Consider the following 13,201-nt stretch of genomic DNA (forward strand, 5'->3'; position numbering starts at 1 on the left):
ATTTAGAGTGCATATCAGGAGGAAATTCTTTCCTGTGAGGGTGGTGAGACACTGGAACAGGTTGCCCAGGGAAGCTGTGGATGCCCCATCCCTGGAAGTGTTCAAGGCCAGGCTGGATGGGGCTTTGAGCAGCCTGGTCTAGTGGGAGGTGTCCCTGCCCATGGCAGGGAGTTGGAACTAGAAGATATTTAAGGTCCCTTCCAACCCAAACCATTCTATGATTCTGTGAAAACTTGGTGGCAGTTAGGCAAATAAAAAATTAATAATTATTAAAAGGAGAATATAGGAAAAAAAAAAGTAAACAGTATTTTGCCACTGTATTAATCTGCTCTCTACCCATATCTTGAATAATGTGTGCAGTTCGAGTTTTAGAGTAGAGTAGAGTAGAGCCAGGGGAGTCCTCAATGGAGACAAGGATGACTGGAGATATGGAGGAGTTTCCATAAGAAAGACTGTATAGGGAGTTCTTCAGCTTTGGGAAGCCCAGGAAGAGGGGACAGAAGTTCTAGGAGGTCTAGAAGGTAATGAAAGACAAGACATTGTACTGGACTTGCTTATTTGCTATTTTTCCTAATAAAAGAATTAGGGTAGCCACTGGAATTACCGTGCAACAAAGATAAAGTGAAGAAATGGGTTGCTTTTACCATTCCTTCTCTTCTCTTTTTTTTAAATATTTGACTTCCCGTGCTTCTCCATAGCACTTGGTTTTATGCATATGCTCATTTTCATCATGAGAGAACAGTTTAAATCTCTCTTCTGAACATATAAAAAATGGGTATGTACACTACGGTGCAATTAGATGGAATAGTTAATCTTGAATTTTACAATGATTTCTGAAAAAGTGGTCTTCTATGGTGTACAGCAAGTTTTTGATCTTTCAGAAGTGAGTTTTGATTGTGGGCAACTAGACATGTATTGCTGTTTGAGATCTCTGAGCAACCTGATCTAGTGGGAGGTGTCCCCGCCCATGGCAGGGGGTTGGAACTAGATGATCTTTAAGGTCCCTTCCAACGCTAACAATTCTATGATTCTATCTTAAATTATGTCCCAAATTTATCAGAAAGAATGGGATGGGAAACCTGTTACATACCATGGAATAGTGCACAGGAATTTGAGTAATCTCAAAAGAAGTGAAAAGTAAGTGGTGCTGGATAATACAGGTTTCTTGCTCAGAGAAGTTGCAGGTGTAGAGAGCAGGTGTGAAATTTTGTGGCAAACCCCTGCAAAAAAAGTTGTTCTTACCTCAATTGCTGTATTTTTAAATGAGCCTTGTTCTTACTTAGCTGGTTAGATGCTTGAAATAAATTTAAGTTAAAATGAAATTAAAGTAACTCTCTTCCTATGCCAGCAAAACATAAAAGCGGGCTTAACATATTTTAGTGAGAGAAACTTCTCAGACCATTTTTCATCGTACGGCTTTTTATTCTTTTTAATGTAGGCTGAGATCATAACATTAATATGTTAAATTGTGTTACAACAAATTAGGCTGAACTTAAGCCTCCCAAAATGAGAGATATGGGACAAAGTAGTGGGACCAAGGTGTCCTGTGGTGGGCAGGTGAAGTGACCTGCTCGGAATCAAAGAAAATTGTCATTTTCAAAGTTTGAAGTAGAAGCCTAAATTTGTTGTCTACTGATCTTGTGCTAATGTTTCTGAATGCATCTTCCTCATGCTTTCAAATTATACCGTAAAGCTAAGATATATTTTTCTGAAAGAGCCTTTATCAAATGTCTAGGAAAAAAGCCTGTCTTTCATAAGAAATGTTTACTGCTAATGAACAAGTGATCTGTGTGTGTAAAATATACTGGATGCATAATTACAGGGAAAATGGATGCTGGCAGATGTGAGTGAGCCACTCCTTTACGCAAAGAATTTTGCTCTTATACAAATTACAGGATAAATGTATGCTGGCAGACGTGGAAGAGTCAGCCCTTTAATGCAAGCATTTTGCTGTTACATAAAAGCTTGTTCCTAACATGTCAATTGGTACAATATGTCCAGTTGTGGTGTTTCAGACATACCATTTTGTACCTTTCATGCTGGCTGTTTAGAGTGCTATTCCATTCTTTCATCTAGTCACATGAAATCTTGATCATGAGGGACTGGTCACTGCTGCAGGGACAATGTACAACGGATATTACTCAAATGTGAGAGCAATGCCCAGCCTTTTTGAGAAAAATTAGGCACTAACAACCAACTGAAATAATGGCATTAAAATAATATAAATGAGACTGTCCTAATTTTTATACTTGACGGTACAGTGAACTCTCTGTCCTTATGCGCCCTTGATGTGCCATTCATGTTTTTGTAGATTTCTAGCATGTGCCTTTAAGACACCTCTTTTCTGTTCTGAAGAATCCCAGCCAACTAGATAGTCCTGAAGCTTGTTAACATTTTCAGTCTTCATTCTTGTATTTCTTTCAACCTTTTCAAGTTCTACTCTGTCCTTTCTGACACAGTGGACCCAAAGTGCACACAGTGCACCACTCCAGTGTAAGCAGATCATGGATTTATCCAGTGGCATAATCATGTTTTGTGTTTTGCTTTTGGCTCCTTTTGTCTTAATTCTTAAATTCTGTTTGCTTTTTTAATTGCTGTTGAAAAAAAATAAAATCCAAATGTTAGAAGTTACTAAGAAAGGCACTTAATACATTGCTGAGGTTGCTTTTCTCAAAAAAGCCATTGAAGTTCTAGGCCATTTTTTAATATAGGACTAAAAAACAATTTCAGGTACAAAGAAATCATTCTTAATAGCTGTTTTCTTTGATCACTATAATTACAAATATAAATACCATAATCATTAGGATTGTACGACACATAGGTACGACAGAAAGAGAGAGAATGTGATTGTCATTATATAGTGTATAGTTGCCATTGTGCTGTCTTAAGATTTTTATGGTAAAAGTCCCCTACTACTTGTAATTTGTACTCTGTTTATATAGATCTATTGCTCTGGATTGCCTCTCCTACTAATACTTTTTGTGTATGTGTTGTATAATGTGCAATAATGATTTCAAACCAGAGCAAGACAAAATGTCAAACAGGGCAAAAATGTCATAATGACAGTGTTCTTCCTCTCCAGCTTCTTTTCTGTAGTATGAGGTAGAAAAATGGTAGATATTTTAACATTGCTTTTGGCATGTCAGAAATCACACATTTGTCAAATTAAGTTCTAATTTTGTTGAATAATTACATATTGTTTTAGCAAACTTGAGTCCAGAATTGCTTTTTGATAAATTCTGAGGATAAAAGAGCAAACGTTATACTTAATCGTATCATCTTATAATAAATGCTGGCTTTTTTAGAATTTTTACTTTTTTTTTTTTTTATTCTCAAAAGTCAACAGCATCATATATAGTTGCTATGCTATTTCATCACCTATTTTGTATGTGCAGAATGCTAAGCTAAAATAGAGTTTGTAGGACCTTTGCAATTTAACGCTCAGTATTCTGTTAAAAGCTAAGTTTTGAGGCCTTGGAAACTGTACTAAAATTTATATGGTGGTAGCATACTGAAAGTATTTTCACATTGTTCAGACTATGTTCACAGCTGATAACCTTTATGCACTCAGTTGAAGAGCACTGTGATAATATATGAGAAAACGATGCAAAAATCATTCCTTTGTATTTTTTGCTTGGGATCAGTTGATAGACTAAACTTGTTTAAATGGCTGTGCTGTTTTGAATTAGGTATAAGAAAACTTACAGTAATGATGAATTGATTCTCAAGAACAGAATGTGAGAAAAAGGATCAAAACTTTGCAAAATAGTGTCCATAGCTCCTCCGGGTAACTACCTCTCATTTTTATCTAATGAAAAAACAAAGGCAGCTGAATTCCCAGTCTGCTGATACTATTTTATGCTATTTGCAAATACTAGACCTGTTTTGAATTTTTTTAAAATGTTAGAAAAATCCCTATGTACAAGCAACTGCACTGTCAGCTACAGAACTTTCCTAGGTAATGAGGTAGGTACCATAAAACTGGTTCATGCGATGCAAAATTTAAAATAAATATGGAATCCTTCATACTTGTATTCTGGTTCTTCCAATTTTAGCAAACAGTTATGTAAAATTGACCATATCTGTGTCATCCGCTCTTGTCATATCTCTAGGGAAAGGGAAGAAGATATTTCAGCAGGGCTGGAGGAGGCTGTGCTGAGTTCTGCTTGACCTTCATTTTTACTGTTATTAGCACCAACAGCTGGGTCTCCACCTGCTAGAATTTACTCTGTGGAAGAGTTTTGAGTAAGCCGTTTTCACAACTTTTTTGAACTCACATGTAAAGATATTTGCTTTTGGGCTTGATTGTGCTGGGTGCTATTCTGCTGTGCTTTTACAGGCCTTACCAAAAGGCAGCTAGCATTAGGATTGTTCACAAGCAGCCTTACAGACCAGGGATGCAGAGGGAGTCACATTTGTATTGTCCAATTTATATTCTCTTTCTTATGTTGAAATTTGTTCCATAGCTTTCCAGATGCAAATGATGAAAGCAAATTTAGCTGCTTACCCACCTTTCTTTGGATGAAAGCTAGGATTTGTTTCTTAGTTGTTTGATACTGACGTATTTAAGGGAGTCTTCGAGTAATTTTCAAAGGAGTAATATTCAAAGGAGTCTGCTGTTATCTTGCCTATCTACTTGGGTACCTAAAACCTACTATGAGCTCATGATTGCAGCATTTCAGCATCTTTGGATTATTGGCCTATTCGTTATAGGTAACTCCCAATATACAAGGTAAAGTGGGGCTGGGTGATGAGAAATTAATACGGAGACTGCAATTCTGGCTAACACAGTGTAGTATCAACTAGAATAGTTCTGTATTGACTCTCAGTTCAGCAGCACCTATCTGTACAACCCATGGTAGAGGAACAGACCTGCTATACTGTAGTATAGCTGTGGTTACATGGATATATACTTAAGCTGATAGATCGTATGAGATCTAAGTTGGCTTTGCTTGGAGTCACGCTGAGACTCTGTACCTCCGGCATAGCTACCACCCAAAGCAGGTAATACTTGCATGATATTTGAGAGTTGCTTATCTTTTGACATTGGGTTTTGTATTGTTTCAGCATTACATTGTTTCAGTACTGTTAACATTTGTAGATGTGAGTAATTTTGAGAGTAAAAATTTGCAGGATCTGTTCTGTTTGCTAGTGGAGCCTTGTGATTGATAACTATGAGAGTTTGGCAAACCAGAGGAATAAGACGCTAGCTGTATAATTAACTAAATGCATTACAGAGGAGAACATTTTCTTAAATTTCTGTAACACTTATAGAAAGTTTGATATGGTGCTGAATTTTCACTGGAACATACAATATTTTAAGGAGTGAAAATCATCAGAAGTTCTGGTTATCATCTGAGATCATTCATAAAGCAGTTGAAAGGAATGTCAGGTTTGATCCAAAGCCTGTTGATCTCACTGGGTTTTGATCTCTATTCTTATTGCAGATCAATTAAGAAATTGTAGAAGAAGACAACAGGAGACAGAAAAGCTATATGCTTTATTTTTCCTCATCTGTAGCTTCCAATAATTTAAAAGTTACAGGGAATTTCTAGCACCATTTACCTAAATAAGGAAAAAAATCTACTTTTTATCACAAAATGGCTGCATCATTAGGCTTTACAGAATTTGCAGAATTACAGAAATTGCAAGATTAACTCCTCCACAGCCTCCAAACAGCATATATCTACCAGCATTTAAACTAAATATGTAAATATTTAATAAAATGCTAAACAGATGATGATTCAGGACAGAGTGGTATCTCAGGAGAACTGCATTCATGTCTGAGCTTTTCCACAGTTCCTGTATGACTTTGATTGAAATATTTGAACTCAGACTCTTGCAAGTATTTAGATAACATTACCTGCCGTGGATTTCAGTTGTAATTCGGGATTCAGATGCTCATGGGAGCTGCACTAATATCACTTCAGACTGTAATTTCCCATTGGTGAAATAGAGGAAGAACATATCCTTACTTCCCTGTGATTCTCTGAGGATATTATTAACCACTGAAGTGTTCAGGAATTATGATACATAATCCACAATCAGAAGAAAGATAAAATGGAGATTGTGGAGCTTCTCAAAACTGAGGCGATGCAGTTTTTATTTAAGTGAGATTAAAAACTGTGGTGTTGTGAGCATTCTTAATTAATGCATCCAGTATGCAGCACAAAGCTCTTTAGTATCAATCAAACAACCAGACAAATTCTGAAGAAAAATATATCTAAAGCCATGTTAAGCTAAAGATATTAAAACTTTAATGATTCCTAGTAATTAAAGTAAGAGGGTCTGATAGAAAGTTGTGCTGTAGTACAACAGTTGTGTGTGTAGTTGTGCTGTGGTATATTGGTTTTGCTTACAAACAGAGGTTTGTATTCCTCTCTGATTCATTTAGTATGAAAAAAGCCATCCATTTGTACACATGGACATGATTCCTTCCCAGGCGTATACAGATGTTGGGAACATATGTAAATGGCAGATTGGGAAATAGGTACAAAACATGTCAATGACAGTGGAAATTGTCTAAGTATCTTTAATAGTTTGCAGTGGAAATTTCTCTGAAGTTGGAGATAGGTTAACACAGGCGTATCAGATCACAGACACCGAGCACAGGATTTGTTCAATTAGTTTCAGTTCCCATTCGCAACAGAATGTAATGTGCCTGTTCCCCAGGTATAAGATGGTGCCACATCTTGTCTCCTGACCCAATGTACTGTACAGCGTCCTCCATCACATGGCTTGGCATATGAGGTCTTTCACAATGAGAGCGATGAAAGCTGAGAGTTCTTAAGAGCTGCTTTTCTAAGCACTCAAATGGATGTTACTCAGCCTAGAGGTTCGGAGGTTTGTTTTTTTTTGCCAGCGTGACAATTACTAGAGATGAAGGAACACTCTTAAGGAAGTGTTTTGAACAGTTAGAGCCGTTAATAGCTACAGAAGTATCAGTCTGGTTGTAACTTTTAAGTTTTTAAAAAATTGTCTTTGAACATTCATTTAAGATTTTTACACAGGTACAGCATGACTGAACAAGTAGTGGGTGCTTTTGTGCAGTGCGTGAATAAAAACAAAATGTTTTGTCAACAGCAACAGTTTCGGTTACGGTTAAGAGCCATGAAGAAACAGTTGTGATGCTCCGAAATGTTCCTGTTGTGCACTGAGAAAATGAAAGCTTTTTCTGGCATAGGTTATACCAGTTGTAAAACAATGTGTCTGATTAATAATGCGTTCTATTGAAAAGGAATGGGAGGTTTGCTTAGGTACGATTCATGGTTGTCTGTTGCAGTATTAAGTCTGTTGCTTGCCTTAAGGTCAGCATGACCCTGTTTAGTTTAATTTTTCAGTCTTGAGGGTCTGTGCAGTTGGTGTTTAAGGAGGAATTAGCAAGAGATAGCAATTTATTGGTTGCTCTAGTTTTTGGCAAGTGTGTATTTCCTTTCATTATTTTCTTTCTTTTTTTTTTTTTTTCTTCTCACTCAGTATTGAAGCCCTTGGTTGTTTTATAAAACTTAATTGACCTTTTATTTTACTCTTTAGTAACGTTTTTTTTCTCAGAGATTTTAAAAACATATACTGTCATGGTTAAGATCCTTGTAAATTCAGCGATACGAAGAATAAAAGTACCTGTATTATTTTAAATACAAAGCAGTATTTAAAAAAGGTTCTTATGTGCCTTTAATACACTTCCCTATGTAAGACAATCCTATCCAGCTATCCTGTTACTTTATAAATAGCAGTTCACTATGCTCGCTTCCTCAGTTTCCTTCACATTTGTTAGCATTTCACACTAGATGTTTGCACATTATTTTGCAGTTCTCCTCAATGTCTTTTTTAAAACTCCTGTTTCTTTAATACCTACAAAAACCAAAGAGTAGTCTCCTGACATGGTTTTTCTGGCAGCATGATTGGAAGAGCTCGCAATCTTGAGTATAACTGTTCTCTGCACCTTAGAGAAGTGATATTATCCCCAATTTACAGTCAAACAGTGGAAGGACACTGAGGTCAGAGAAAAAAAAAAAAAACACAAAAGAAAAAGAAAAAATGCCGGCAAAGGGCTTAGAAGAATTTATACAGAACTTGCCAAACTGAAATCCTGAAAGCCCTGCTCAGCTATTGTTGCCCTGGGAGAACCAGCTCCAGTTCTTTGGACCCACAGCTGTCTGGGGAGATGTGGCCCAAGGGCCATGCCGTGCAGTGGCTCTTACCAACACTGTTCAGGGTAGCATTCTTCAGAACGGGCTGTGTCTGCAGTGCTCTTCATATGACTTTTGTGCCTCTGAGGCACAGGTTTTGTGCATGTGTGTTCAGATGACCAAAATTCTGTGAAGCTAGCCAGAATGGACTGTTCATGGTCTCGTGGTGTGGCGTGTGCTGCATGCCTGGGAGCATGGAGTGTGAACAGGTGGGTGAGGGCACCAGGCTTTTTGGGAAACTGTTGGAGAACTGTGTAGGGTGATGGAAACAAACCTGACACAATCTTGTCCTTGCTGCCTAGGAAAAGGAATGCCTTATTTAACTACTAGCACAACTAAAGCTGAGTGCAGAATGCTTGGATGTAAACTAACATGTATGCAGTGTAGCCAATCAGGTGATCAGGAGCCAGAAGCAAACTGGAAGCCAAGGTGTTTGACAGTACATCCATAGACATGCCAATTTTTGACTTTGAGAGTGAGATTTAGTTTGAGATTAAGGATTTGAGTTTCTTGTTTATGTGTTTCTTTTGATATTTGAGATGTCCTTGGTTATTCTGCCTGGCTTGGTCTCCTGCAGGTCTTACATTGTGTGGGACCTACGCAGCTGTCTCAGATACCTGCAGTCTCTCAATGTCTAAGCAACACCTATGTGTAAGCAACTGAATTGAGCTCCAAGACTCCTAAATATAGACGTCTTCATGTAGACATCTGCAGCTGCAACTCCTAGTGGTCAATGAAGATATAACCAATGTGGTCAGTGGAGCCAGGTGACTGTTTCAGCTTCTGTTGAAGTAAATAAACAGTAGCGGCTGGCCAGCTGAATCACTCTCTCAGCTCCATTGATTTTATTGATTATAGTGCAAATTGCTGTCTAGTGAACCAGTATATACCTGCAGTCTGATGCAGTTGCCTAAGTATAGGTACCTCGTTCCATTTAAGTTTGTTGGTTTACCTGAGATAAAGGACTAGCAGATATGACAGAGAACTTGCCTCAGACCTCTGCTTCTTTGGAGCAGCAGCCAGAATCCAGACAGGATACCCCAGGACATCTCAAAGTTAGAAGATGCCTGTGGTTAGGCATCTGAATTGCACTCCATGTTTCTAGGAGATCTTAAAGGTCTCCTTTTGTACATGTCCAAAGTACAAGACTGAGCATATTTCTCAGGGAGGAGGCCATCTGGACTTCACATAAGTACCCTGAAAAGCTCAATGTGGTAGGCATTTTTAGCCTACATATATCACATTTTATATAAGATTTTATACACATTTCAATATTTCTGCATAAACACAAAAGACAAGTATGCCTGCAACCATTTAAAAAACATTTTGAGAAGAAAAGTAGTTGTCTTGCAATTAAACCAGTCATTCTGCTTGGCAGGACCCAGTTTTATTTTTTTGATACACAATGAGCATACAGAAAGGTTCAAATACTAAGTTTTTGTGTGTTTGGTGGGGCAGTCTCCATTTTTCCCTGCTAAAGCTGCTGGACAAATCAGTCATTTGATCACAAATAACCTTTGCTCATCTTCTTGGAAAAAAAAGAATTACACTTAACAATCATCTCTTAATTTTCCTTTCTGGTTGCACAGTGGACGAACTCTTTCCTTGTTCTTTCTTATAAACGAATGTCCTCGTAAAATATTTCTGTGACACTCTATGATTTTTGCCCTCGTCTCAGTCTGTGCTTTGAACTTCTGAAAATCTTGTTAACCTGAGGTTATAACCTCAGGTTATGTCCCTTGTTTCACTTCTATTGCAATGTTCTCAAACTTTGGAAAACATGCCTTGTAGATTCCTGTAAAAAAGAAGATTCTTTTCTGTGAGTGTGTAGTGTACAAGGTATATATTTTACATACCTTTTGTTGGGATAATTACAATTCCCCTAACAACTGTTCTGTCACTTCATCACTTACATTACTGACATCACACAGATTCAGCAGCTCATTTCAGCAGGCAGACCCACTCTTTTCTCATGTATGTTGCATCAGCAGCTGCATACTGACCAACTCACACTGGTTCTGTATACGAGATCTCTTATACATAACCTCCATGCTTATCACCCATTCCTGGCATTCCTGCTCCGGGTATTAATCAAACACAATAGGCCCCTCTGTGCTTGCTTGCCTTTTCTCCCTCTTCTCTGGAACTTCAGCTCCATGCCTATATCCAAAGCAGGCAGACCCTTTTTACGTTCTGCATTCCATTACTGAATTTCAGGTTAACATCGTCGTCTTTAAACTCTACCCTATCCTAATATTCTTTAAGAGTGATGTTGTGTTTCCAGTCCCAAAGCAACATCAGAGATAGGTGCTGCAGCATCCTAGACTTCATTCTAGACAGCACTCTACACAGCATCCTAGAGAAGTTCACGAACGCACTACAGTTATGGGGCAAGTATGTTTGGCTGCCATCAATCAAGTTATACCTCTTTAAAATGTGAATTTTCTGGCTTGTGGTGTTGTTGACCTGGTAAATTATTAGAAGTGACTCTTCTAAAAATCACGTGCTTTCACACACATTCATATGTATTTCTTGCAGTATTTGTTTTCCTTTTGGATTTCTCTAAACTTTGGCTGTCAATACAATCTTGTGTCATCTTGTCAGGTTAATATGTTTAAGGTACACAATTGTACAGTGCTGATAGGAAACCAGACAGTGATTTCTGTGTTCCCAAGCTGAATGATTTTGTACCCTACTTGAGAATGCCATGATTGAGGTCTCTGATATTTGGCGTTAAGTATAGAACATTTATAAAACTTCTAGTTCACTTCCATAGTAACAGAAGAACATACTAGTCACTCTCCTAGAGCATGACTTACTACTTTCTGTGCAGTTTCTTTTCCACATTCTTATGTGCAGTGCTTGCATCTAAAATTGAAGTATAGAGTATATATTTTAAAAAATTACTAAATGAATGATGAAAGCTTTCCATTAATATGAAAACTGTTTTGAGTGAAAACACTAAATCACCCAGGTCTCCAAGGGATTCCTCAGCAGGCTTTAAAATTCAATGTTTTCCTTTTGTATTTCAGAAGCAGAATTAGAAGGTGCAGTTTTAAAATGTAAATATGTTCTTTAAAGCATTTTCATACTCTGGAGAAAAATATCTTGTCACATGTTTCTGGGCCTTTTCTTTTGCTTATATTAATGGAGACATGTTTTATGCATAGCTAGATGAGGGATCTGATCTAGTTGAACATAACCCTAAAAAAAAATTACTAGTTTTCAACCATACCAACTCAGATCCATGCCACCAAACGACACAGGAGTAATATACATTAAGAGTGAGAGACATTCCTTTTCGGCTGTAACTTGAGTTTAGAGCAGCTTGAGCCAGTCATGAAAGCATACCCTGAGAGTAAAGGGTGAAAACAAAGTTTCACAAGCTGTACTGAAAAATAACCTCTTTTCGTTGTTCAATGTATCCTGCATACAAAGATTATACAGAACCTAAATTCAACCGAGAGCCTAGATAAGTGCTTAATTTTGCTAATTTCAGTGATACTTAACTGAGTTTAAAATCAAGCACGTATCTGAATGTTTCATGACTTGGAGCCATAGGAAAAAGAAAATTCAGTTTTTAGAATAATTGCTTTCCTCTTCTGAAGTGATGTACTGCAATTTGTGACCTAAGGAAACATTTGATAAATATACCATTACCAGAAATAAATGTTCTCTGTACATGTACTCTAGATGTATCTTGAAAAGATGCAGTGTTTGTTTAAACGTGATACAATAGCTGTTTCTTTGTATATCCAGCAGTATATTGAACATAATCTCTCAAATATTCTTTTGATTTCTTATCCTTTTATTCAGAAGATACAGGCATAGTACCAACACAAAGATAATATTGCTACATATCTAATTTCTCTTCTGTTAATCTCTTCTTCTTTTACCAAAATGAAGTACTCACAGTATACACACTTTATGTTTTCTTTAGGGATTTTGTTATCTATATAATGCAAAAGGACACCCCCACTTCTTTTTAAAAAAACACCTTCATTCCTTCCAAAAACGCACAACAAAATTGTTGACGTTAATAATGCTTCAGACTGATAGATTGATATGTGCCTGGCCAGGAGCACTGTGACCCAGCACAGCACTTCTGTATTAATAAGACATAAAGTCAGACCATTTATCATTTAGTATAGCCAGCACTCAAATTAGAGAACAGCTTGCCAGGGTATATTGTGGTCTCATTACTTTGTTTTTTGCCAGAGTTGCAGAATAGATAGCTTTGAAACCTTCCTGTGCTCTACTGTGACAGGAGAGTGTTCATGTCATGGCGACCCGACTGAGTTGTTCAGCTGCATACAGTGCTGACTCAGGAGCCTTAAGTGTCCTATCCAATTCGCCAAGCAGCAGACTCTTCTAAATCAAAAGAAGGAAAACTCCATAAAGATATAATCGCTGGCAGTTACCACAGGTGTAAGATGTTCAGCAGTGCAATCAGAATGTGAAACTTTGGGAGTAATTTACTGGATGTCACTGAGGAGCACATGCTTTCACTACGGTACAGTATATTTTTTATTACACGGCTAGTATTTCCATGCTGAAAAATACTGTTGCTATTTAATGAAAACATTAGCATATTGTAAGATAACATGCTCACCCTGCCTTATATCGGTTACTGTTCAAATATGGTAGTTGTGAGACATTTTACAGCTAATATTAATGTTTTAAGAATATGCATTTGTCTGCATTTCGTGTACCTCCTGCCTTGTCAGTCATTTGCTGTCTTTGAGGTGAGTGATTTCCTCTCAGGAAAACTTTGAACTTTGGAATATTAAAAAAAAAAATGCAGACAACTTGAATTTTTAAACCTTTAAAACATGCAGCTCAGATCTCAAACTGATAAGTGGTTCCTTAGTGGTTCCTTAACTAAAGAGGCTTGTTTAATGCTTTTGGATTGCATATTTATGTTTGTGAATGTTTCTTATTTGCTGTATTTTCAACATATAATACATGTGCAACTGATCTCCTGATTGAGCATACCTGGATGCTCAGTTTTA

At 37.3% G+C, this 13,201-nt stretch overlaps 1 protein-coding gene across 8 annotated transcripts in view; it reads left to right on the top strand.

Annotated features, from left to right (window-relative positions):
* Nucleotides 1-13,201, top strand: part of GREB1 (growth regulating estrogen receptor binding 1) — a 94,837-nt gene that overhangs the window by 15,741 nt on the left and 65,895 nt on the right. For 2 of the 8 annotated variants that reach the window (XM_074581863.1, XM_074581864.1), the window contains exon 2: nucleotides 12,457-12,702. The exons of 5 other annotated variants lie outside the window; for them this stretch is intronic. The gene's annotated coding sequence lies outside the window, so the exon portion shown is untranslated. Of the gene's footprint in view, nucleotides 1-12,456; nucleotides 12,703-12,919; nucleotides 12,935-13,201 lie in introns of those variants that run through there. One more of the 8 variants, XM_074581865.1, reaches the window with a different exon arrangement.

The sequence above is a fragment of the Larus michahellis genome, chromosome 3, assembly GCF_964199755.1.
Source record: "Larus michahellis chromosome 3, bLarMic1.1, whole genome shotgun sequence".
NCBI lineage: Eukaryota > Metazoa > Chordata > Aves > Charadriiformes > Laridae > Larus > Larus michahellis.